The sequence below is a fragment of the Amphiura filiformis genome, chromosome 18, assembly GCF_039555335.1.
Source record: "Amphiura filiformis chromosome 18, Afil_fr2py, whole genome shotgun sequence".
NCBI lineage: Eukaryota > Metazoa > Echinodermata > Ophiuroidea > Amphilepidida > Amphiuridae > Amphiura > Amphiura filiformis.
In genome coordinates, this window is record NC_092645.1 from 28,523,820 (window position 1) to 28,551,748 (window position 27,929).

At 38.3% G+C, this 27,929-nt stretch overlaps 1 long non-coding RNA gene across 1 annotated transcript; it reads right to left on the reverse strand.

The window, feature by feature from the left end:
- Positions 1 to 48: 48 nt before the first annotated feature.
- Positions 49 to 27,826, reverse strand: LOC140139427 (uncharacterized). The gene is made up of 3 exons (XR_011857117.1): positions 27,729 to 27,826; positions 3,494 to 3,652; positions 49 to 644 (listed from the first exon to the last, which is right to left on the reverse strand). It is a non-coding gene; the product is annotated as an uncharacterized lncRNA (long non-coding RNA).
- Positions 27,827 to 27,929: the final 103 nt, after the last annotated feature.

Below are 27,929 nucleotides of genomic sequence, written 5' to 3' on the forward strand. Positions count from 1 at the left end.
ACTAAGATTTTTTTCCCAAAAAGACCTAATTTTTTTTGGTGTTTTGGGGAAAAATCCATATCTTCAATACGAAAGGTCAAAATTTTCAATTGATCGTCGGCTTTTCATCCCACCTACATACACTTTAAGTATAAATCATCAGATTTATAAAGTTTACTTCGAGTACCGTTAAATATCAAAAATATCAATTTTAATCATTTGCCATAAAATGTGTATTACATTGCGAATTTCAAAAAATCAAAATTATTTGATATCAGAAGGACATTCTTCGTATTCAGAATGCAATTCGATATGTCTGATGTCTCTAACGTCCCAAAATAAATACTGTCCAAACGTTCATACCCACCCCTTAAACTTAAATTACTGGCTTTTACAAGAAGTGCAGAGCAGAAGTGGGGAATATTTTAAAACCTGCTGCTTTTTTTTACATTGTCAACACAACAGCTACAAAAAAAAGTAGGGGATGCTAGGCTACGATTGTTATATACATAATTTTATTAGCCTGAAACTAAAACAATAATCCTGATTATATTAATAAGCCACACCAGAAGGCCGGCTATTAACCCAGCTGTACTCCAAAAGCCTGCACTTTGTGATGTTCTTTCTGCCTCCTCGTAATCTCCCAGTCTGTGCCTCGTCCTGGCCTATTTTCAGCGGAAATAAAATAAATAGAAGAATATCAAAGCATAAGTACGTTATTGCTTAAATCAGTAAATAAATCAATAAATTAGTGACTAATTAGTGACAAAATCAATACATAATTATTAAAACAACGAGACTAGAGTAATGATAGCATGATTACGTTGATTGAAATTTATATATTAATTGTGTTTTATTGTATACAGTAAAAATCGATTGAGCTTTAACATTTTCGCCTTGGCGGGGGCAGTAACGTCAGTGCGCGCATATTATCATTGTGCGCAATTTCAAATCGCGAGCGTTTGATAAAATCGCTGGGGTTCACATAGACTTCTCCGTAGTCCACTTGCCCATTTTGCATACTTTGGCTATTACATTTAAGCATACAACTCTGATTTGTATTAATTTGTGTGCAATTGATATATTTTCACATCTGATCTTTTCAGTCACCGTACTCCCTCTGTTTGTTAGCTTCCCAAGTGGACTACTTACTTTGACTTGCGGTTAACATTTTAAACACGGGACTCTATGTAAAGCTAGACCAATTTCTGGCCTAACTAAAATTGGCCATGATGTAATGCATCTTTAAATGAATCTGACTTGTGATTGGTCGCCCAGATCTCGTTATTGTTTAAATCCTCCGGGCACGTGTCATCACCATTAGCTATACATTGTACACAACTATCTATGGAATGCGGCGCTTTTGTGATGGCGCGAATGTTGGTGGATGAACGTACATCTAGCGGGTATTGTACCACCATGCTTAGTGCTTGTGGTTAAAGTCCCGGGGTAAAGTTCTGCTTAAAAGTCAAAGTACATAGTCGGAATTTTGACTCGGGCGTTCGCGAATAAACTGGTAGATTCCCAAATCACAATTGTTCAGTATTAAAGTAAGGCATTGTGCAAGATATGTTGCATTCATATAACATAAGTATGCTTTACTTTTACTGTAAACTCTTTATGACCATTGTACTATTAATTATAATACACATCAGTATAAACTTAAGTTAGCGTTCATCATGATTAATAATAACATATTTTTATTTAAATCAAAATTCGACTATGGCATAGTCTAGGGTAGAAATTGCATCACTAAAATAAGCGCAAATGATGGATCTAATAAGCTTAGGTCGTTTAGGCGTAAACACACGCGTTCTTTTTTTTTGTGACAGGTAAAACATCTTAGAGGTGTTTAGTACCAGGTTTTACTTTAACGCACAAAACACGCGTATTTACGCGTTCAGGCACTTTTTTGGCTCCTTCAAATCCATAGTCCCAAATTCCAATGCGTACAAAATTTGAAAACGTACGCGTTCAGATATTGCAAGATTTGAATAGAGAAACACCCGATATTGTGCATTTATTCTCGGCTTTTGGCATTTAGGACCTACTCCCGATATGTAGGGCTCATCAAATTTTGTCAGCATATCGATCCATTTATGTTTTAGTGATTGCGAGTCTCTAAAATTGTATAGTGTCAATTTGAAATCTTGCAAATTGGGTTCGGGTCCTTTTTTCTGTTTAAATGATGCACCAAATATGTCTTCAATTGGACTTTAATTTTGCAAAATTTTTCCTCTCAGGGGGTACATCCCCCTCAGACACTCCCATGCGTAGTGGATAAACAAGTGACCATTTTCGCTTCTGCTTTCGACATTTGCCAATTTAGGCCCTATGTTTAACTCAATTTATAGGTCTAATGGGGAAAACGTGACAACGAAAGGCTTTATAGACCGTCATTTCACAATTTTCGGCTTTTCAACTGTTCAAACTGAAATTTTACACAGTATAGTGCCAAAATGGTCCACCAAATCGCTTCAAGTAGGTCTTCATTTTGCAAAATGTTTCAAGTTCTAAGGGGGGGGACATCATCCTGCGTAGTTGATAAACAAATGGCCACTTTCACTTCTGCTTTCGACATATGCCAATAATTTTATGTTTAACACAATTTATATGCCTACCATACTAGGGAAAACTTGCCGTCCACGAAAGGCTCCATGGACTGCTCATTTCACAAATGTTCGGCTTTTTTAAACTAAAATTGTACACATTAATAGTGCCAAAATGATCCACGAAATTGCTTCAATTAGGTCTTCATTTTGCAAAAGTTTCTTACTTCTCAGGGGGCATTTTAAAATATTATTATTTTCTTCTAAAATTGCCCTCATCCCCTTCTGACTGCTCTAGAGCCGCCACTACTCCAAACAGTGGCGTAGATTTCTTTTTGACTCGGGGGAGGGGTGAAAAAATGTCTTGAATTATAGTGAATCCAGCACCTTTTGGAGAAAGAATAAGTTTATGGTACAAAAAAAATGCCATTTTGAAGCTGAACTGTTGAAATATGGTGCAAAAGTGGAATGAATTCGCGCGAAGCGCACAAAAATTTGCACTTTTGGGGCTAAAATGGCCAAATATGAGGTTAATTTACTCAGAATCCCACATACAGGCGTCAACATTGGGGGATGATTGTATGGACCATCCCCTGGGAAAATATTGGGGAGATTCCCCCAACACATCCCCCCGCCACCCCCCCACCCCGGATCTACGCCTATAGCTCCAAAAACACACATATTGTTAACAATGTCTTCAAAAATAATATTATAAAAAATACCCCTTGGGCAATGTTTTTGACTCCTTCAGAGGAAAAATTCACAATTGAAAGGGTGAAATAAATTTGAAAATACCCCTTCAGCAAAATGCTTAAAGAAAACCCTGTTTAGTACACCCCCCCCCTTCGTACTTCTTGTGTGTATTTTTTATTCGTTGGCTCAATAGATGATTACCGTTTGGAACAAGCTGATTGTCGAACAAACGGAAGAGTGTGAATGTATTAAAAGAAATTAACAAAACGTACACCACTAGACTGTACAATTCCAACAATCCCGAATGGTATACAGCAGAAGATAGTAACCAATATTGCCATGGCCATGTAGTCCTTTGGAGGGTCATGTGGAGTACAAATCCAATTGCCTTGCGCATGCGTTGATGATGATCCAGAACTCGGCTGCTGATTCTATCATCATAAAATAAACACAACACATAAAGAAAGTTTTTTATTTAATTTATTAAAGGCGAGCACCAGCTGCGGCGTTGATGGCGTGCGTCAGCTCAAACCTTCTTAAAGCAGATTATCCCTGAAATTCCTGATGTGTCATCATCATGATCATACATATTTTTAACAGCTCCTTATCAACAGGTATTGTTCAATCAAAACTGAAAACGGCCAAAGTGAATCCGGTTTTTAAATCTGGTGACAAACATAAATTCACCAATTATTGTCCCATTTCTATCTTACCATCTATCTCAAAAAGATCATTTATAACCGGATCCTTGACTCCGGGGGGGGGGGCACTTCATTGAGACTGGGAAAAATTTTGGGTCAAGATATTAAAGTTGATAAAAAAAATTCAAAAATTCATCATAATTTGAAGAAAAAAAATCAAATTTTTCAAATTTTTGACAAATCTTAGGAAAAATACTGAAAAAACAGGATCATTTAGTGAGAGATTATCAGAAATGTCCCCAAAATTTTTGAAAAAAAGGGGGTCTTTTGGTGACAGGAAAACAAAAATGGGGGTCATTGGGTGAGAGGGATTTCAGTAAAATAAAAAAGGGGGTCATTGGGTGAGAGGTAGTTGAAAAATGGGGGTCAATGTGGCCGCACATCCCCGTCACCCATTTTTAGTGAGTGCCCCCCGGGCCTTGACTTCATTATCTGAACACAAAATTCTTAGTCCGAACCAGTTTGACTTCCACAAAAATTATTCCACCTACATGGCAATTAATAACATGTATGACACTATAACCACTGCAATTGACAAAAAACTATGCACAGTTGGTATCTTCCTTGATTTAAGCAAGGCTTTTGACACCCTTGACCATTCCATTCTCCTTCAAAAACTTTATCACTGTGGCATTGGAAGAAATTCCATTTTGTGGATCAAAAACTATTTTTAAAAAGGATAGACAATTTGTTGTCTTCAATGGGAAACATTCCTCCACTATTACAATCCATTGTGGAGTTCCACAGGGTTCGATCCTGGGTCCCTTATTTGTCCTCTTTTACATAAATGATTTGCCCAATTGCTCCTCGACACTTAAATTTATACTATTTGCAGATGATACTAAAATAATTTGTACCATATAGTCGGAATCCCAACATTGACATTAAAGTAGACTACCCTGTAGTCCACTTGCCCATTGTGCATACTCTGGATATTGTATTTAAGCTTAAAACTCTGATTTAATTAATGTGTGCACAATTGATAGATTTTCACATCTGATCTTTTCAGTCACCCTACTCCCTCTCTTTGTTAGCTTCCCAAGTAGACTACTGACTTTGCCTTGCGGTTAAGATTTTAAACACGGGACTCTATGGAGAGTTAGGCCAATTTCTGGCCTAACTAAAATTGGCCATGATGTAATGCATCTTTAAATGAATCTGCCTTGTGATTGGTCGCCCATATCTCGCTATGGTTTAAATCTTCTGGGCCCGCGCCATTACCATTAACTACACCGTACACAACTGTCTGTGGTATTTGCGGCGCTTTTGTGTTGACGCGAAAGTTAATCTCTCATCAAACATCTAGCGCGTACTTGTGGTTAATGGACTGATAAACAAGTATGCTTGACAGTGTGTTTTTAGAGAGCAAAGTCCAGGGGTAAAGTTCTGCTTACAATTCAAAGTCCATAGTCGAATTTTCGGGGTTCGCTATCAATAAACTGGTAGATTCCAAAATCAGAATTGTTCAGTATTAAAGTGAGCCATTATAATTATGCAAGATAATGTTGCATTCAATTACTTTTATTGTCACTAATCATCTGATATTTTTAACTCTTTATGACCATTTTACTATTGAATACTATAATTTTAATAAACATCAGTATAATTTTGAGTTCAACGAAATGGGTTCATCATGACTAATAATAACATATTTTTAATAAAATTCGACTATGGCATAGTCTAACATTAAAGTTAAGATTGATAATAAACAATTTGGTCAAGTAAATACTACAACATTTTTAGGGATCCTAATTGCTGATAATTTAAGTTGGAATTCCCACACCACTCGCGTCTGTAATACAGTAATATCATCTCTAAATATAATGGCATCATCAGAAAAGTTAAGCAATTTCTTCCAATTGAGTCCTTACCAACCTTATATAATGCGTTGGTTTATCCTTACTTAAACTATTGTGCAATTATCTGGCCTAATAATAATAATTATCGCCGTGACTCTGTTCTCCTGTTGCAAAAGAAGCTCGTCAGGACTTGCACTAACTCACTGTGGCTGGCACATTCTAACCCACTTTTTTCATCACTTAATACAGCACTATGTTGAACAAAGAGGAAGTCGTGCGATTTTTTTGTCAAAAGCAATTTCTCAATTGATTTCATTACATTGAAAGGTAGAGATTGAAATAAAACATGTTTCCATTTTTTTAAAGACCGTTTAGTGCCTAAAATCCAAGATGGCCGCCGTGATTGAAAATTTGCCATATTTTACTCATAAATTGCGCTTTAGCAGGGTACAGAATGGAAGTCCCATTCTCGGGTTGAGTACAAGACATTTTGAAGGTGTTTCTTTATAGATTTGAGGACGTTGAATAAAATGAGAGGGGTCTACACCATCGAAAAGTGTGGGGAACTCTTGGCAGAGGGCGTTTTTAAAAATGGCCGCCAAAATCCCTTAAAATCACCATAACTTGGTCAGAGAAGCACCCAGCAGCACGATTCTGATGTGTATACCCATGTTTTCAGGGTCAAGGAATCCAATAGAGTCATTTACAACAGCCTTTGACCTATCATTCCAAGATGGCTGCCAAAATTTCAAAATGGCCGTCAGTGAAAATTAATTTGGCTATATCTCGGGTGCAGAAAGTCCTAGAAGTATGATGCTGGTGTCTATATCCATGTTTACAGGGTCTAGAAATCCATTGGTATAATCTAAAACAGCACAGGACCTTAAATCCCAAAATTTAAAAATAACCACCACTAAAATGCAGAATTTAGCCTATATATTATCTTATCAGTGGTTTATACGGCCTTATCCGGGGTTTACCTGGGGCTAAGATACCTTAACCTTAGCATAACGCAGTCTAAACCCCAGATAATGTATCTAAACCCCAGATAAGGCGCCGTAACCCCAGATTAAGAGACATAGATTCCAGATAAAGCAGTCCAAACCTCAAATAAGGTGCCTTAACCCTAAATAAGGAACATAAACCACAGATAAGGCATCTATACCCCACGTAAGGTGCCTTAACTCTAGATAAGGATCGTTAACCCCCGATAAGGGTCATAGACCCCAGATAAGGCACCTAAACCCCAGGATAGGGCGCCTTAACCCCAGATAAGAGACGTAAACCCCAGATAAGAGACGTAAACACCAGATATAAGGCAGTTTAAACCCCAGGTAAGGAACGTAAACACCAGATAAGGCATCTAAATCCCACATAAGGCATCTAAATCCCACATAAGGCGCCTTAACTTCAGATGAGGGACGTTAACCTAGGATAACACAGTCTAAACCCCAGATAATGCATTTAAACCCCATATGGCTCCAAATAAGAGATGTAAACCATAAGGGATTTAAACCCACCAAAAAAGGATGTAAACCATAGATAAGGCAGTCTAAATCCCAGATCCATTCTTTAGGCACCTAAACACAGATAAGGCGCCTTAACCCCAGATAAGGGACGTAAACCCCCAGATAAGGCAGTCTAAACTCCTTAAAGGCACCTTAACCACAGATAAGAGAGGTAAATATAGGATAATGCAGTCTAAACCCCAAATAAACTGCCTTAGCACCTGATAAGGGATGTTAACTGGGGATAACATAGTCTAGACCCCAGATAAGGCATCTAAACCCCAGATAAGGGACGTAAGCTCCAGATAAGGCAGTTTAAAAAACCCAAATACGGCACCTCACACCCTAGATAAGAAACACAAACCCCATATAAGGCAGCCTAAATCCCAGAAGGCATCTAAACCAAGATAAGGTGCCCTAACCCCAGATAAGGGACCTGAATCAGTCAGGACAATGCAGTCTAAACTCCAGATAAGGTGCCCTAACCCCAGATCAGGAACGTGGATCTAGGATAATGCAGTCTAAACCCCAGATAAGGTGCCCTAACCCCCGATAAGGGACGTGAATCTAGGATAACGCAGTCTAAACCCCTAAACCCATTACACTGTTGTTAATGGGAAAATGGCTGATTTTGGGTGAAATTTTCTCAAATTTAGAACTCTCACAGTTAATATAAAGTTATAGTCAATATCAGGTGAAACTAGATGATTTAATGATCAAAAATGATCAAAAACTCAACATAGGTTGAAATGAGACTTCTTGTTTAAATGCACTGAACCGCAAACAAAAAGACATTGCGCCCTCGAAGCTGAAAGATACAATTAATTAGATAGGGCGAATATATGCAAAAAGGTGTCATATAATGAGAAAAATATACCATTTCGAAGCATCAAAACCCAAAATGTACTTTTCTGGCAATATAACTTGGTCAATTACAGTGATTTTAAGGCGATTTAATACCCTGATTTTCATCAGTACCCATCTTCTTTTTTTTGTTGCAAATTGATAAAGTATATAAATATGTTCATCATCTCATGTCCTGAACTTATAAAATATCTCTACATACAAAGTGGTTTTAAACCATTTTAGAAAATCATTTTAGCCCTATATATTTTTTTTTTTGTTTACTGTATCCTGGTAACTGAGATGTGTGTTTCATAACAAACCATAATTTATTCTATTGAACATGTCCAAGTAGAATACATGAATAGAATACATTAAATCCTTTGTTATACTATCTATAGAAATATACTCACTGATTATAACACTGAATAAATTAAATAGGCCTAAATAATCTCTTCCACATAGACAATTTAATACTACACCATGTATGTATCTTCTATAATATGTTGTTAGGAAAAGAGATTAAAAAAGGCTATAAGGTCATCAAAGGTCAGGTTATAGGTCAATTGGTTCAGGTCAAATTCAGGCATCAATTTTGAATACATGTGATAGTCTGTGATATTATACATGTAATAATGAGGCATCAATTTTGATATTTTGTCTGTTACTGAATATATAATGGAAATGTGTGAGGTGGATATACTAAAATACCTTGGGATGTAAATGGTGAGTACAATTTAGATTGCCTAGTTGAGTTGGATTGGGCAAATAAATATAAAATAGTTACCAAAATCACAAAAATGAAGCTTGCGGAAAACTACCTAATATGGTGGTATAGGTGACAAAAATACAATCTTTTTCAACATTGCTGTAGTGTGGTTGTGGTAACCTGTTACCTATGGCTTAATTAAGTTTCAGTGACATAGTGTTGCAAGTTCAAAATACAAAATATAGCTCGACATTGAAAATAGAAGCATTTTAACCGGTTCGTTTTTGATAGTTGTGGAGCACCAAGTTCATGAAGTCATAAAAGAAATCAGCGACCACTTATTCCCATTTTACATATCAACATTATTTCCCTGTTAGCAACACATATCCAAAATTTTAACGAAATCCGTTGATAGTAAGCTTTCCAAAATGAAGTGAATTTAAATCATCAGTGATGTACCTCCTTTTGGCTTCTATCTTCAAAAGCATGTAAGCTACATTGATACCGATGCCACCAATAAAACGAGAAGATTTGCCCCTTCATTTTGCATACCACTTTGTCCAATCTTTTTTTGTAATTTCTTCACAAAATGAAAAAAAAAAAAAAAAAAAATCAATAGGTGTAGTACCCCCTTAAACAGTCTTTTCAGATGCCACGTAAACAAATAGTTCATCATTTCCATGCATCGCCCAGGCCTATTAGTGGTGTATAACCATGCGCTAGTGCCATGAGTAGGTACTGTATCTGATATGCCGTCCATCTTGGACCTGGCAAGGGGTCTGGTTATGTAAAACATTGTGCTTTTGGTTCAAAGACATAATTATACACTTGGAAACGTGATCATAAAAACAAACTCATGCATTTATATACATTTAAGCAGTATATAAGCAGCCATATTGGTCGCCATATTGAATACTAATCATAATTCTAGAATATTAAAGTTATCTTTGAGTGCATGACATAATGCTAGTTCCAGTGTTTGAAATTTAGATTTTGAGCATACTTTGAGAGAGGTATGTGGCTTTTTTTTGCATGTGTCAGTCAGTTTTACAAGATTTTGGCGGCCATCTTGGATTTTACCACTTACCCTGAAATATTAAATCTTTCTTTGAGTGTCTGACACAAGGCTACATAGTTCCAGTGTTTGAAATTTACGTTTTAGCATATTTTGAGAGCGATATATAGCTTTTTTTGCATGTGTCAGTCAGTTTTATAGGATTTTGGCGGCCATCTTGGATTTTATCACTTACCCCGAATCTTTCTTTGAGTGTCTGACACAAGGCTACATAGTTCCAGTGTTTGAAATTTACATTTTTAGCATATTTTGAGAGCGATATATAGCTTTTTTTGCATGTGTCAGTCAGATAGTATTTTGGCGGCCATCTTGGATTTTACCACTTACCCCGAAATATTAAATCTTTCTTTGAGTGTCTGACACAAGGCTACATAGTTCCAGTGTTTGAAATTTACATTTTTAGTATATTTTGAGAGCGATATATAGCTTTTTTTGCATGTGTCAGTCAGTTTTATAGGATTTTGGCGGCCATCTTGGATTTTACCACTTCCCACGAAATAAAAAAATGGAAACATCTTTTTTCCCATTATTTACCCCCATAAGAGACAAAATCAAGTGAAAGTTTGCTTTTAACACCGAAATCACACGACTCGACATAGTGCTGAGCACTATTTAGAGGTTAATAACTTTGCATCGGTAATTTGTCGGGCATTGTGAAAAATCTAAACATTTTGCCTTTGGAACCGAGGAATATCCCGAGGGGCGCAGCCCCGAGGGATATTCCGAGGTCCAAAGCAAAATGTTTAGATTTTTCACAATGCCCGACAAATTACCGATGCAAAGTTATTAACCTCATTCATAACCGTCACTGTAATCTCTTCACCTTACAAAATAACACAAAATTTTGCTCAAAAGTTTATAAAAATAGATGATTTTATATCTTCCTTTCCAAAAATCGATCAGGCTAAAACAGGACGACCAATAACAAAAGCGCGTATCACAATCTGTCCAAATATGGAAGCGCGCAATCCAAATACGGCAGCCAGCGCGCGCGCAGTTTGTTCGACGCACAACAACACGCAAACGCCGGTCAATTGTGTGCGACATTGGAACAAGTACGCATTTTGCGGTCAATTGTGAGATATTAATGACCTCGATTTGCGTTCGCGTTTTCACAAATAACTAAATGTAATTGGATCGCACGCATCGCGTTTATTAATGAGGTTATGAATAAAGGATGGTGACCTGATATATTTGGAAAATCAATAAAATGTCATTCCTTTCAAGCACTCATGCAAAAAGAACATGTAAATGTTTTTTGTAAATGTGACTAATTCCTAATGGAATGACCAATATTTATACAGCGTGATATTGGTAGTCTACGTTGTTTTTATTAATGATGATCATCATGATCATGTAATATATTGATTTCAAGTGAAAGACCTTATTTTTCTCATACTAATCAGACTAATTCGGCAGTTTTTTGATGATTTCTTTTGAAATATACCGATTTGGAACGCCAAATTTCAAGATGTTTATGAGGAAAATATGAGCTTTCATCTGATACCAAAATCAGCATTTTGATGAGGTAAAGTGGGGGATAAGATTGTCAATCAGGTTACCAACCTTTAAAACATTAAAAATACATGATTTGTACATTCTCCAACTTGTGATTTTTATGTATCAATTTTATCATTGTCTCCTTCCTAACGACCTACTTGGTCTCTCATATTTTGCTATCATGTCACCTTTTATTGTCAGCACCCTAATTTTTGGTACATTATTCAGTTTACCATTATGTATCATTCCACTCCAAATTGTGTGCCCAGTGCATGGACAGCATTTTGGCCATTATCTGTTTGTTTTCACTATTTGTCCACAGGCACTCAGTGCACGATTTTTAGTGTAAGTTGTATGTTGTATGTTGTAACTTTAGGCCGAGGGCATCGCACCCCACGCTCTCTCTCTCGTTGACGTTTTTCATAAAAATGGTTGCTTTTTCAATTATATTATCATAATACTAATTATAGAGAGTTTGTCCGTCTGTCCGCGCGCTATCGCGTGCGCGAGAAGCTATCGCGTGCCCGCATAGCGCTATCACGGAGTATCAACGGGAGTGTGCGACGAGTACCGACGCGGCGGGCGCAGTGCGGGCATCGGAAAGCATTAATAGTGCATGTGACTAACAGGTGCATCTCATCGGACCAATAGGTAATTATAGAGGCCTATTACGAGAACCACCCAACCCGAGAACCGCGAAATGTAGTTGTATATAAAATACATCCTTATTGTAACTCATTGTATATTATTATTTATATCAGGCTTTGAGCGATACAATAAAACTGCATATTGTACAATATTTGCAAAACACCCGGATGCAATACAATATTTTTTAAATATTGTACGCGTATCTTGTACGCGCCGCGAGTTACCATGGTGACAGCACCAACACGCGTCATGATACAACAGCACAACAATACACTGAGACACGTACACCGTAACGGCTCACAGGAGATTTCGTACCGTATAAACAAGTAAAATCACAAACTTAATTCGCGGCAATTCTGGATGATCATAACCTTAGGAAATATAATCCACATCTAGGCCTGCAAATACACATATATATAATTATTTCGAAATTGTCTTTGGTGAGTAAAGAGCAAAAAACAAGAAGGTCAAAAGGTAAGTTTTCATTTAACCGTATAACAAAAGCCTGATATGAATAATAATAATAATATTGAATGGCTTATTTTCGTGTGAAACAAGAATATATTGCACTCGATAGAAAAATATATTCTTGTATCTCACTCAAAGCCATTAAATATTATATAAGTAATTATATTGTTGTATATGAATGGATGAAATAAAATTGATTGATATTTCATTTTATTTCCCTGGTGGGAGAAAAACATGTGTAACAAAAGAGATAATACCTGTTCTAACATGTTCTTTCCTAGGAATAAAAAAAAGTCAATCGTCATATTGTAGTTGGGTGTTTATTCCAGGAGTTATAGAGTAAATAAGGTCAAATGTCTAATATCTCATGCACAGAAGCTAAATATTCTAAACGCACCGATTTATCGAAATTTGTCTTAAATTATTCCTCTCGGCAAACCCAATAGAAAAATAATTTATCTCAGAAATATATTCAGTGCAGAATCTGATGAAATCATGGGTCAAATGTTATTCTTGTACAAATTTCTATTGGACTTTGGCTGCATGAACTCTGACAATACAAAATGGCACTAAAACTGTGACTTAAAGGCCCATTAAGTGATTTGCTCATTCCGACGATCGTAAAAATCATCAAAATTCAGATTTTGGTACCTTTGTCATTGTCATAGATGTGCTATCAATCATAGCCTGCGAGTGGTTCAGCCGAAAGCAGTGTTTTAAGACAAAATAAGACATTTTACACGAATATGTAATTTAGATACTGACAGTATCTATATTAGCTACTAACTTCGTCAGTATACTGCTGTTTTCTTTGTTTTTTGCCAAATTTGTTATTTCAAAAATACCAAATGACAATTTGAATGACTTATCCTTCACTTTTAAGCAATTTATAAACAATTTTAATTTTTTTACACTTGCGCTGGGATCACTGAATGGGTCTTAAAGCCTATGTTTGAGATTTTTTATGTTAAGGGGAGCTATTTGAGATTTGTTTCGATTTAATTTTTTAATTTTTACCTCTGTGTATCGATTTTTTGACAGTTGATCTATTCGACCTTATAACTACTGAACTAACCGCAGAAATAATTATGACAATTGACTTTTGATTCCCTGTGATGAGATATATACGAGTATATTACAGCATGATGAGACTACTTATAAGTTTTGACCCCACTGTACTAGAAAAATATGGAACCACTCCAATCATTTTTTTATCATTTCAGGCTTACAGAAAACATTGGTTCCACTAGTGTAGAGAAGTGGAATTCTAAACCCATGTATTATGAAGTGTCCAAAACGTTTTGACAAAATGTGCTAACAAATTATTTTGCAAAAATGTTTGCCAACATTGTTTTACAATGACAGTTCAGCGATATTTTTTTAGGTCAGTGTTATTCATGTAAGGGAACAAGCCACAAGATTGATACATGATAAACGATCGGCTGACTTCCTCTCTCCCTACCAGAAACGTAATTGAAAACTCGTAGGCGCTCTAAACATGCTGAACAATGCCTCATTTCAAATGTTTAGTTTTAGTTTTGGTTTTGGTTTTGGTCACGTGGTTGTCCTGCCTAACCACTTGAATCATAAGATATCGAACTCATTGTTTCTACCTTTCGTTTAAAACCGAACATTTGTGTCAGTCAGTTTCGGTTTTGGTTTTAGTTTATTATAAGTGGTGTGAATCGTAAAATTATTTGATTTGAAGTTACCTACTCTAAGTATACAAAAGAAATGTTTAAATTTCGCAGTGCAATATTCACGAGGAGAGAAATCGAGCATGGTAATCTACATTGAAAGACGTGGTTTACAAAACCGAATAAGCCTAGGCTAATTCACCTGTGAAAAAATATAGACCATCGAAATATTTGCATTCGACATTACAAAAGGGGCCACTATTGTAATTGTATAGGTGCTATAAACAAAATCGATTCATGTCCTTAATCCCATGTACCAGAATCGATGGAAGGCCATTATATGATCTCTAATAACCTAATGACTATTGTTATATACCCTATACTGTGTCCTCCCAGCATAATAGTGTTATAATTGCAGACCAGATCAGCTCTTCTTTTTAATCCCTTGATTTTTGGTTTCTGAACAAAAGAGAAACCAAAACTAAAGATTTGAAATGAGGGAATGAATTAAACTGGAGCTACTGGACAATGGCCATGAAGTGGTTACTCTTATAACATGTATAATAGATTCGCTTTGGAGGGTAAATAAACTTGAAGTTCCGGCATTTCCACAAATGTATACCGTAGGCCAATAGATTTTCTGAACCTTTTTCAAATTTGATAACCAATATAACAAGAACATTTAAAAAAACTTGAATGCCTCAATATTTAAAAGAAGTTTAGATACAAATGGTGTCTGAGTAAGGGGGTTAAAAAAACCCCAACCAATCAAACAAAACAAAACAAAACAAAACAAAACAAAACAAAACAACACAAAACAAAACAAAACAAAACAAAACAAAACAAAACAAAACAATACAAAACAAAACACAAACACGAAAAATGTTATATATTCATTATAGGGGATTGTTGCTTTCAGATTCTCGTCTTAGGGGTACCCGCTCTTCAGATTTCCATAGTGCTAAAAACGGGGCCCAAAACAGACGCGTATCCACAATTTGGTGATTGGTTGGATATCTTTCAAACCATTTAACTGCGTGGATGGGGTCGGTGACTGCTGAAGGGTCCGTTGAATATTTTGCAGACGCTCTTTAGTGGCATTTCTATGCTAATTTGGTCACAATAAAAACAAAAATATCAGCCTCGAATATCAAACCCTCTTTAGGACGTGGTTTTGTTTTTCAGTCTGACTCTATTTCAGAGGCGATACCACTTGACATCACTGTTTATCAACAAAGGCGAGGGACTCATCTGTCGATATGGTCGAACGAGCCGCTACACTGTTCAATGGCTTTCCTGTACTATATGAAATGTGGCGGGCGATTTAAAATGCACGTGCCCTTAGCAGACTACGATGCGTACGCACACTGCAGGGCAAAGAACAATGGAAATTGCCATAATGCGCGCGCATACTGCCGGGCAATGACGTCATATGGCAAGTGGTCTATAGACGAATCCAAATACACGCATCCCTACACCTGACTAGCAGCCTTTAGTTGGGTCCCCGTCGGCTACAATGCATCCAAAATGTTAAATGATTCGGCCTTGGCGGAAATTTTAAACTGCATTCCATCACCCGTTTTACACCTTCCGCGAAAACCCAGGTAGACAAAAGATTGATTTAAGTTACAACACAATACAGTTCCAACAGTTGTGCAAATAAAAACCGCCTTACACCTAGATAAGGTCGAGGAGGGTTAATAGATTAATACAATAGAGATAATTCCGCAGGTAATCCTGTCGCATGTATTCATAGATGTACAAATGGATGAACAAAAGGACTATGTATGAACAGATGCGACAGGATTGCCTCTATTGTATATATTATTCTATTAACCCTCCTCGTCTTTGCATCTTCTCCAGGTGTTAGGCGGCTTTTATTTGCACAATCGGGCGCTCAATATCCCAGGTTGGTGCTAGCGGGAAACCAATGATGGCCGACCAAATCCTGACCATGACTTGGCTCGTTGGATTCGTCTATAGAGGAATCCAAATACACGCATCCCTACACCTGACTAGCAGCCTTTAGTTGGGTCCCCGCCGGCTACAATGCATCCAAAATGTGAAATGATTCGGCCTTGGTGGAACTTTTAAACTGCATTCCATCACCCGTTTTACACCTTCCGCGAAAACACAGGTAGACAAAAGATTGATTTAAGTTTACAACACAATACAGTTCCAACAGTTGTGCAAATAAAAGCCGCCTTACACCTAGATAAGGTCGAGGAGGGTTAATAGAATAATACTATAGAGATAATTCCGCAGGTAATCCCGTCGCATGTATTCATAGATGTACAAATGGATGAACAAAAGGACTATATGTATGAATAGATGCGACAGGATTACCTCTATTGTATATATTATTATATTAACCCTCCTCGTCTTTGCATCTTCTCCAGATGTTAATAGCGTTGTTGCGGCTCCCGTATGCATATGCACCGTAGATTTTGATGAATAGACTTACGGTTAAAAGTCAATCAGCCGTAAAATTTAAAGTAGCTCCACGTGCGTGACGCACCACGAATTCAGGCTGATATCAATCAATAAATCCTACCGTGAAGTCTTTAATGCGACCCTGAAAGTTGTGCCTCATACATCAATTAAAGAGCTGGGTGGGTGCTGTCCATTATATCTGTTAGGTTTCAAGGTTTGATAAACACCGATGTTTGAATTGGTCTAGCGTCCTCATTGCCCATAATAATTTTGTAAATGTTGGATTCGGGGCGAGTTTTTATAAAATAGGGTATTTTGGTGATAGTGATGAAATTGGGAACACCCAATCTGATAACTTTCTTTCCTTCCACTTTCTGCCTCCTGTCGTCTCCCGGCCGGGCCTTTCCCTGCTCCGCTCGCGATTTTTTTCATACATCATAGGGCCTACATATTTGAAAATTTGTTCCGTTTTTCATAATCAAACACGAAATATTTAAAGCAAACTCAGCCTGAAAAAATTAAATTAAATTGTCTGAAAAATCAACTGATTTTACCACATGCGTTACAAATATATAGGCCTAATTATGATGTACGAAAAATAATCGCCCTGCTCCTATCCTGTCCTCCTCAGCTGTCCTCGATCTCTTTTCTTCGCCTTTCCTCTCCTCTCATCTCATCTCCACACATGTCCGCATCATTCTCATAGGTTCCTCAAAGTTTAATTTGTTGGGTAGGCCTACACCCCGTCAAACAGAAACACCGTCAGTCCGAACCACTGTCAATCCGAATTTTAAAAAAAAATCTAACCCAAACCCTAAACAATTCTGACTGACGGTGGTTCTGACTGACGGTGGTTCTGACTGACGGTCTTTTAGTGGACTGACGGGGAGACATAGCGGCGTAGCTGTGATTTTTTCCAGGGGGGCAAGCCTGTATGTTGCGGGGGCCCAAATCCACCAAATTTCCCTGCACTGGGGGGGGGCAAATAGACACTTTTGCTAGGCTTATTGATAATAATCGTATGGTATTGCATATCGTATGGATTCCCCATCTCTCTGTCCCTCCTCTCCCCCCCCTCTCTCTCTCTCCTCTCTTTTTCCTCTTTCTCCCTCCTTTTTCCTCATTTTTCCTTGCACTAGGGGGCGGGGGCCCAAATAGTTATTATTATCATGAGAGAGAGAGAGATCAGTGGCGTACCGTGGCTGCCCCTACCCCGGGGAGCTGAAGAAAATTAAATTTTGGCGCCCCTTCCTCAACAGGCCGAAAAGGTTGTTTGAAAAAGTGAAGAGCAACAATTTACTAATTCTTTTTGCCGCCCCTTCTTCCTTTTGCCGCCCCTTCTTCCGCCGCCCCTTCTTTTTGGCCGCCCCCTACCTTGACCCCCCAAAGCCCCCCCCCCCCCCAATACTCGCATGGAGAGGAGGAGAGAGAGAGGGGCGCCTGACCACTTCCAATGGCAGTATAATAAGCCCTATATATCAGTATTTGGCAGCATGCTGAATTCTATTTAAAAGATAAATTGATGTGCAAATCTTGTTTAAAGAAGCCAAATTATAAATCAACTCACATAACCCCGTTTGTTTTCGTTTGGTACAATAAACAACCAGAAAGTGAGATAAAAAAAGACTTTTTGCTCCATTTTTGCCGCCACTGCCTCCCCCCCAATATTACCCACCTCCCCCGCCCCACCACTGATATGGTTAATTTGCGTAAGAGATTAGAGAGACTGCTCAGCTGCGCAAGCCCGCTCAGTGTTATGCTAATTCTCTTCATTGTTTTACCGTACATGTTAGACACCTTGGGTAAAGGTTTACACCCAGTCGCCTTTGGAACAGCGAATTTATTCAATAAAAGTCAATCAATCGTCGCGATAGCGTAGCGACTGAGTTTAAACCTTTACCTAAGGTGAGTAACCTGTTCCGTAACAAACAATGAAGAGAATTAGCATAACAAGCGGCTTGCGCTCTCTAATCCTTTACGGAAACTAACAATGAAGGCACGGAGTAGTCATGGTTCCGGTCATATCCTTTATCCAGAACAATCAAATGTACGGTATCTAACAAAGGAGAATTAGCATATTAACAAAGGACGTACCTAGTAGCCATGGTACCCGTGATACATAACAATGAAGGCACGGAGTAGCCATGGTTCCGGTCATCCTTTATCCAGAACAATCAAATGTACGGTATCTAACAAAGGAGAATTAGCATGTTAACAAAGGAGGTACCTAGTAGCCATGGTACCCGTGATACATAACAATGAGGTACCGAGTAGTCATGGTTCCGGTCATATCCTTTATCCAGAACAATCAAACGTACGGTAACTAACAAAGGAGAATTAGCATACTAACAAAAGACGTACCTTAGCGGTCATTCACCTAATCCCAGAGAAGTGGGTGTGTTTACATATTCGATTAATTTCGAAAGTAACTTGCGAGTGTGTCCACACGAGACGTAGGCCTACTTGTAAGTTCACTCCCGGGAGAGGAGCGAGTGGAGGTGAGAGGGAATGAGAGAGACGGGGTGGGTGGATTGGGGCCATATGTGGGAGAGAGAAGAAAGGGAGAGAGAGCAGATAAGAAAAGGGGATGGACTGGGAGAGGAGGAAGAATTAATGTTACAGGAGGGAAGCGGACTCTGCCATTGTAGTTGGTAACTTCAATCAAAATCGGTCAGCCCCGCCCCCGCCTAGAGGGAAAGAGGGTGTGTATGTGTATTTAATGGAATTGTGTGTGGAGAGAGAAGAAAGGGAGGGTGGGGTGAGAAAGGGACCGGGAGATGAGGGACAGGTGAAGAGGGGAAGGGGAAAATTGGATCAAGTTCCCAATTGCGGCACCACTTTCACTAAAATACCTTTCAAGTTTTGTTAACTGAACTCATAATATCGAGTTGGTTCAAATAGTGATAATAATAATTATTATTATCATGAGAGAGAGAGAGATCAGTGGCGTACCGTGGCCGCCCCTACCCCGGGGAGCTGAAGAAAATTAAATTTTGGCGCCCCTTCCTCAACAGCACGAAAAGGTGGTTTGAAAAAGTGAAGAGCAAAAAAGAAAAAAAAAAAAGGTTTTAGCGTTAGCGCCCTAAAACAAATGTATAGTACCATTTTTTCCAAGTTTTTTATGTTATTTCCAATTTTTTCGCCCTTTTTTCTTTACTAATTCTTTTTGCCGCCCCTCCTTCCTTTTGCTGCCCCTTCTTCTTCCGCCGCCCCTTCTTTTTGGCCGCCCCCTACCTTGACCCCGGGGGGCTGGCGCCCCCAAAGTCCCCCCCCCCTAATACTCGCATGGAGAGAGGAGAGAGGAGAGAGAGAGGGCGCCTGACCACTTCCAATGGCAGTATAATAAGCCCTATATATATTAGTATTTGGCAGCATGCTGAATTCTATTTAAAAAGATAAATTGATGTGCAAATCTTGTTTAAAGAAGCCAAATTATAAATCAACTCACATAACCCCGTTTGTTTTCGTTTGGTACAATAAACAACAAGAAAGTGAGATAAAAAAAAGACTTTTTGCTCCATTTTTGCGCAAAATGGGTTGATTCTACCCACCCCATGAAATTCACTTTGCCCCCTCCCCACCCTTGTACCCCCGAAAAATGGCTGTCGCAGCCACTGCCTCCCCCCCCCCCAACATTCCCCACCTCCCCCACCCCACCACTGATATGGTTAATTTGCGTAAGAGATTAGAGAGACTGCTCAGCTGCGCAAGCCCGCTCAGTGTTATGCTAATTCTCTTCATTGTTTTACCGTACAGGTTAGACACCTTAGGTAAAGGTTTACACCCAGTCGCCTTTGGAACAGCGATTTTATTCAATAAAAGTCAATCAATCGTCGCGATAGCGTAGCGACTGAGTTTAAACCTTTACCTAAGGTGAGTAACCTGTTCCGTAACAAACAATGAAGAGAATTAGCATAACAAGCGCTCTCTAATCCTTTACGGAAACTAACAATGAAGGCACGGAGTAGTCATGGTTCCGGTCATATCCTTTATCCAGAACAATCAAATGTACGGTATCTAACAAAGGAGAATTAGCATATTAACAAAGGACGTACCTAGTAGCCATGGTACCCGTGATACATAACAATGAAGGCACGGAGTAGCCATGGTTCCGGTCATCCTTTATCCAGAACAATCAAATGTACGGTATCTAACAAAGGAGAATTAGCATGTTAACAAAGGAGGTACCTAGTAGCCATGGTACCCGTGATACATAACAATGAAGGTACCGAGTAGTCATGGTTCCGGTCATATCCTTTATCCAGAACAGTCAAACGTACGGTAACTAACAAAGGAGAATTAGCATACTAACAAAGGAGGTACCTTAGCGGTCATTCACCTAATCCTATAGAAGTGGGTGTGTTTACATGTTCGTTTAATTTCGAAAGTAACTTGCGAGTGTGTCCACACGAGACGTAGGCCTACTTGTAAGTTCGCTCCCAGGAGAGGAGAGAGTGGAGGTGAGAGGGAATGAGAGAGACAGGGTGGGTTGATTGGGGTCGTATGTAGGAGAGAGAAGAAAGGGAGAGAGAGCATTATGATGAGAGAAATAGAGAGGGCGCCTGACCACTTCAAAGGCCAGTATAATCAGCCCTATATCACCCCTTCGGTTTTTATTTAGTACAATAGAAATTGAGATTAAAAAATACCTCATTTAAACAAACACATACAGGTGGCGCCGCGGGGGGGGGGGTGACATGGGAGAAAATTTGTTGATTTAGCCCCTCCCCATGCCCCGAAAAAATACTCGCCCGCCATTGTTTAAATTCACTTTGCCCCTATCCCCGAAAGAGAAATTTATGGCGCCGCCGCTACCTCCAGCCTGAGAGAGGGTAGGGTGAGATAAGGATAAAGCCACCCTTTGCCGGAAATATTTGAGGAGAGAGGTATAGAATTTATTTTGCCAGGACAAGAACCTACATATATAATCAAATCAACTCCGCAGTGGCCCCGGAATCGGGGGGGAGGTTGAGGCAATAATTTTGGTGGGGCCAAGTACCCTAGGCCCCTTCCCATTAATCTAGGGTAAAATTCATAATTTAAGGGTAAAGTTCATAATTTTAAGACCAAATTCACAATTTCAAGGTAAAATTCATAATTTGAAGGTATTCAATTTTTTTTGGTATTGTATTGTATTTTAAGGTCAAATTCATAATTTTAGTATAATTTATAATGTAATTGATTTTAGGTTAACATGTATGCATTTCAAAACTCGCCCTCCCGCACCCACCCCCTTCAGCATGTCGCGTCTCGGAACAGGCTCAAAACAATTGCCCCCTCCCCCCACCTCTCCCTATATTCAAAATCTTCCCAGGCCTTCTGCTCCGCGATGACCATGCATGGAGAGCTTGTTAATCGCAAGTCACCGCCCTCATTGAAGAGGCTTTGAAATATTAAACCTACTATTATATGTGACCCGTTACAGCAAAAGGTACCTTAAGTCGGGAGCTACATATGCCTTATTTTGCTAGTAACAAATGCATTCTAAACCAATCATTAATCCTATTGTTGTAGAGGATAATAAGCTTGTACCTGTCTATAGAACTGTTTGTTATACAGCTCTAGTCTTTATTTGATATGGCTAATCCCTGTTCAAGTGGCATGAGTGGTGGGTTACAAAAGCATTGTATTGTATTTGTATAGGTATGTACCACCCACTAACAATGAGAGTACATTCCTGAACCTCGTTGACTTGTAAATGATTTGAAATGACCGCCACTTCAGATTGTCATTATTGTTTAATATTTTCTGCCAACATTGGGGAAAAAGAGACACTTGTAGCAGCCGACATAAGGTACCTTTCGCTGTAACGGGTCACATATATGCATCGATGCACAAACCCTCTCATTGTTATGCGTATACGCTGTAGAAGTGACGTCATAATCTGATTAACTACCATAGCAATAGATGAATACAATTTTTGAATATACCGCGCTGCACTGCAGCAGGTTGCACTCATCACCTGTCTTCAATCAAATAATAGATTGAATACAATACCGCTCTTTTCAAAGAGACTAATCTTACAGGTGCAAGTGATTAGCATTTCTTTGACATCTATGGTTCAATGCATCGGTACCGCATGAACGTTGTAGTGCGGGGCGATATTGCCAAAATTGTATTCATCTATTGCTATGGTAGTTAATCCGATTAACTACGTCACTTCTACGGCGTATAGACTTTGGATTCGATTTCAAGTGGGATTTATTGATTTATATCAGCACGCTCTTCGTGGTGTGTCACGCAGGTTGAGTACTTCAAATTATACAGCTGATTGACTTTTAACCGTCAGTCTATTCATCAAAATCTACGGTGCATATGCATACGGGAGCCGCAACAACGCTAATAGGCGGCTTTTATTTGCACAATCGGGAGCTCAATACCCCAGGTTGGTGCTAGCGGGAAACCAAAGATGGCCGACCAAATCCTGACCATGACTTGGCTCGTTGGATTCGTCTATAGACGAATCCAATTTCACGCAGTCCTATACCTCAATGGCTGCCAAAGTTTTGGTTCCCGTCGACTCAATTTCACCTAAAATGTGAAATAATGCGGCCTTGGAGGGCATTTTAAACTGCATTATATCAACCGTGTTACAAGTAGACAAAAGAATAATGACAGTTTACAACACAAAAGAATGTAACATCGATTTTTAAGCGGATTTTTGGTGTTACGGGGACCCAAAGATGGCCGACCAAATCCTGACCACATGTGACTTGGCTCGTTGGATTCGTCTATAGGGCGCAATATTTCTGTGATTTTAATTCGTTTGAGCTTCCCCCCCCCCCTTATATTTCGTAGCATGTTGAAAATTTCTGCCATATCTAAAGCATTCCATGCATAAAATTTGTATAAAATTTAATTTATTTCCTCAAATATATTTTTATTTTTTGAAATTCAGTTGTAACTTCAAAAAATATGTCTAGGAAGTTGGAATGCTTTCTATAGCCTTACATTATAGGAAGGTTTTGTGATCATTGGAGGGGGTGTAACTCTCAGAACAACAAATAAAAAAGGGCCTGTTCCTTTTTCCTTTTTTTCGAAAACCCAGACGTGAAACATGTTTTATTTTTTACTTGGCCTAAGGTAACGAACGTTAGGGATCAAATCAAAACTCGACCGCCGGTTGCCCGCCGGTTCCGGGCGGTTCCGTCCGGTTGGCAGAGGTCATTGGTATATGAATATTCAAGAATGCATGAGTAACAACCGCCGGTTAAGCACATAACCGGAGAGATTAACAAAATGTCGATATGTTTATTTCGCGATCACAATAGCGCATACTTGAAATTTCACGGTCACAATAGCGCATACTTGAAAGTACTACACGGTGATCGATTTTTCTTAGTCGTGTATCTATTGGCTTGTCACAAAAGCAAATTAATTTTGGATATGATTTCTTGTTTATGGTTAAAATTACTTGAATATATCACCATTGTTTAGATCAGTTAATTTCAGTTCAGAACAGTGTTTCAATGATTTCTACAGGTTATAAGTAATTTAGAAGTTGTGAATTTATTATTTTGAAAATCACATAGGCCTGTATTGGTGATGGACAATTATTATTTATATACTACTATAGGACAATTTCACGAAAAGTCATTAGTTCGAATCTGCCTCCAGAAGACATCGTGCCAAAGGAAGCTGCATATATGCCTTTTGACTTTTGGTTAATTTAGTCCCGGTAGGCCTATTTTGACCCAGCTCAAGAGTATTATATCAGAGGAGCTGATCTAGCACTCATATTATTTTATGATTTACATAATAGAAAGGATAGAATTATATAATAGAAAGTATAGAATTATACTCTCATTTTTGAAATTCGTGTTCAAGTTGGAGATTAAAAAAAAAAGAAGAAGGGTTCTCTCGCAAATCTACTCACAGAATGGCATTACCGAGAAAGAAGCGCGCGGCAATTTGGCATTTTAATACTATGGGGGATATCATTTTCTTCGGAATATGGGTCCCAAATGTACAAAATGTCAGCGTCAATAAAATTGCGATTCCTCCTATTTCGGCAACAACAATTTTATGATCCCACCACCGACACACCCTAAAATTGTATTGAAATCAGTCTTTTTGAATAAAACAAACACACTATCTGTGGTCATCTTATGACTCCCTACCTTTTGGTCATCAAAATGTTTATGAACCCCCCCATTTTTCTTTCCAAAAATATATAACCCCGCTCCCCCCTCCCGTATATTTGAGACACCTCCCCCCTTCCGAAGAAAATGATAGCCCAAAATGGGGTTGATTTTGGGTCTAAAATAGACCAAAAGGAAGATTTTGTCACAACATTTCTGTCGACTGAGCAGGGGCGGGGAAGGTACTGACTTGCCACCCTGCCCCCATGGCTAATCTCCATTGGTGCTGATGAAGGGCGCGGTTGGGATTCGCATATATTTTATGCATCTTGCAAAATCATTAGTTCTTCTTGCACATCACCTCAATGAGCATGGCCAACATCATTGTAGGCCCAATATACCGGCCTAATATGGCCTATATTACGAACTTAGTGAAGTTTTTTACTCCCCTCTCTCTCATGTGATGTGAGAGACACATCTCATACTCTCACCCCTTTCCCACCTCTACCCCATCCGCCCTCTTACTCTCCCCCTCTCTCTTCCCCTTCTTGCTCCCTTTCTCTCTTCTTTTTTTCTCTCTTTCCCCTTTTTCTCTCTTTCTTTTTTCTTTGATTCTTTTTTTCTTTCTTTCGATTATAAACACAGTTTATGAAAAATGTATTACCCTTGCGTTTTAAAACATGCAGAATTCCTAGATCGCGATTATCCCCTCGGAAATGAAACTTTAATCTAACCTGTCACGAGGTAAAATAATTAGAAATAAATAGATCAAGTCTCTGCCTATATTTTATCAAAATAAAATGCTAAAAGTAGCTAATTGATTGAGAAGAACTTCGAGAAGATAAATCGATTATTCCTATTGTACTAAATTTGAAAAGAAACCACTTGAAATCACTCCACTCACTCACTTGATGATACCAACCGGCCATATGAACCAGGGTGTGACGACTGACCTCATTAGTGTGTATATTTTAGAACCGGACGGAACCGCCCGGAACCGGCGGGCAACCGGCGGTCGAGTTTTGATTTGATCCCTTAGCTATATCACATGTGTCATTGGATCCGCATTATGGCAATACAATGGCCAGATTTCGTTTTATTGTTCCTAAAATCAATGACCGTGAAACAAGGACAAATAAATGCGGACACACGTTTCAAACGTTCTGGACTGGAGGTCAGTTTTTGAAGTGACGTATGATATTGGTAACTAGTCAATGTAATTTAACCCTGTTTTGGCGCGAAAATGTGTACAATCTTCCCTGTAGATGGACCATTTTTGTCATACTGCAGTTACTGTCCGTTTTCCTATACACAATACACAGTGCTCTTTTCCATTGACGCGTGACCTCTACAAATAGCCCTACGTTAAAAGTATGGGGATATGACTACGTCACATTTACGGCATAGTGACCTATGAGCATTTTTTCACAAAATGAGTTACGTTGAAATTCATAGTCTATGAATCATTCGCTTTTATTGTACACATGATGAGATCAACAAGCAATTGTTTAATTAATGTTATTCCACAATTTAAATACTGTGAAAAAAATAACCTACAAAATATTGGTCAATACCACATATTCCAGGACATAGTGACCTATGATATGCCATAGGACCTGAGATATGCCACTATGTCGTGAACATTTTATTGCAAAACTCAACTTAGCACACAATATAACAAGTGTAATAATAATAATAGCTCTATGTCAAAGGTGACCTATGTCATAACTGTCAAAATAAGTCTAGGACATACCGGCATATAACTTTAACCGTTAAATTTAAATAATTAATATGTTTGATTTAATTCAATTTTATAATTGATATAATCTTTAAACATCAGTCAACTATATGATTAATGTTATTAATCAAAAGCATTAACTGACTGAGTAGGAACAATTTTTACACATGGTTAATATTTAAACACTGAATTTCAAGAAACACTGTTTTTTGACATAGGTCACTATGCTGTAAATGCGACGACTAGTTAACGTCGCTGTGTGAAAAATAACCGGCCAATATTAAAAGTACTCTTCTAAAGTTCTAGACAATATAGTTTTGATAACATGTCCTAAATTTTTAGCTAATTTAGGTGTTTGAAGAGGGTCGCACTTTTGTGTTTTAGGAAGGATATGTAAACGACAGATAACACCAAAAATATGAAGAAATTATTTCCAAACCGTGTTAAGTCAACAATCATTATGTTGCTCATTTTCAAGAATGCTGGTTTACAAAAAGCAGGCCATTGTCTCATTTCGTGAACAAAGGTACACATACCATTGTTTCCTTTCGTTTCCTTTATAATCGGTTACCCAACTGAAGCTATAATACCAGCTTTATTGCGATATCGCACATGAAAACAGACACATGTGCACAACCAGAGAAGATCCGAATTAATCAGTTGAGCTGTTTCAATGAGTGTTATCTTGGTTTAATAGCTTTTAATGTAAAAGTCCTGCAAAGGTCGAGATGAATTCTACTGTAGACATGACTGCATCATGTTTTATTTTTTTCTTCTGTTTTGATTTTTGGGGAGCCTGTTTGTTTTTTTCATTACGTCAACAGATGACGCAATTAAATGTTTATAGCAAGGCGAATGTTGTCAATCTGTTGAAAAATATCAAATTTTTATAATTTGTCATAAAATTTGAGTTGCATCGCGAATTTCAAAAAATTAAAATTATTTGATATCAGAAGGACTTTCTTCGTATTAAAAATGCAGTTCGATATGTCTGATTTGTTCTCATGTCCCACAAAAAATACTGTCAAAACGCTCATTCCACATCCCTTAAAGGGCGCTTAGAAATTGATATGAAATTCCTGCCTGGATGACCCTTGGCTGTTTACGTTGCCACATTGAAGGATATTGATATATAAACGTAAATGCGAGTAGATTCTCTTTTTTTTTTTTTGGGGGAGGATATGGCTCTCCAGAATTGTTTCTCTCTTTTTCATTAAAAACAATTCGTAGTCCCTCGTGCCCCCCCCCCCCCTTTAACATTCAATATATATAGACCAACATATTCGAAACTATTTAAGACCATCCACAGCTTTATATTAACATTTTCATGAAGGGTTTAAAAAAAGATCAAAATGTAGCATAATTACCACGACATGCTGTTGGTAAGGAGGAGCCTCTGGCTGACCACCGTAAGCGTAACTTTGCATTTCAGAGGTAACGGGAACATGTTCATTTTGATCAACCCTGTAGATGTAAAGAGAGAGAGGTAAAAAAAATAAGTAGAGGTGATTTGGTACACACGTACACGTACAGTAGCGTAACCAGCGTGGGCATGGAGGGCTGAGTGC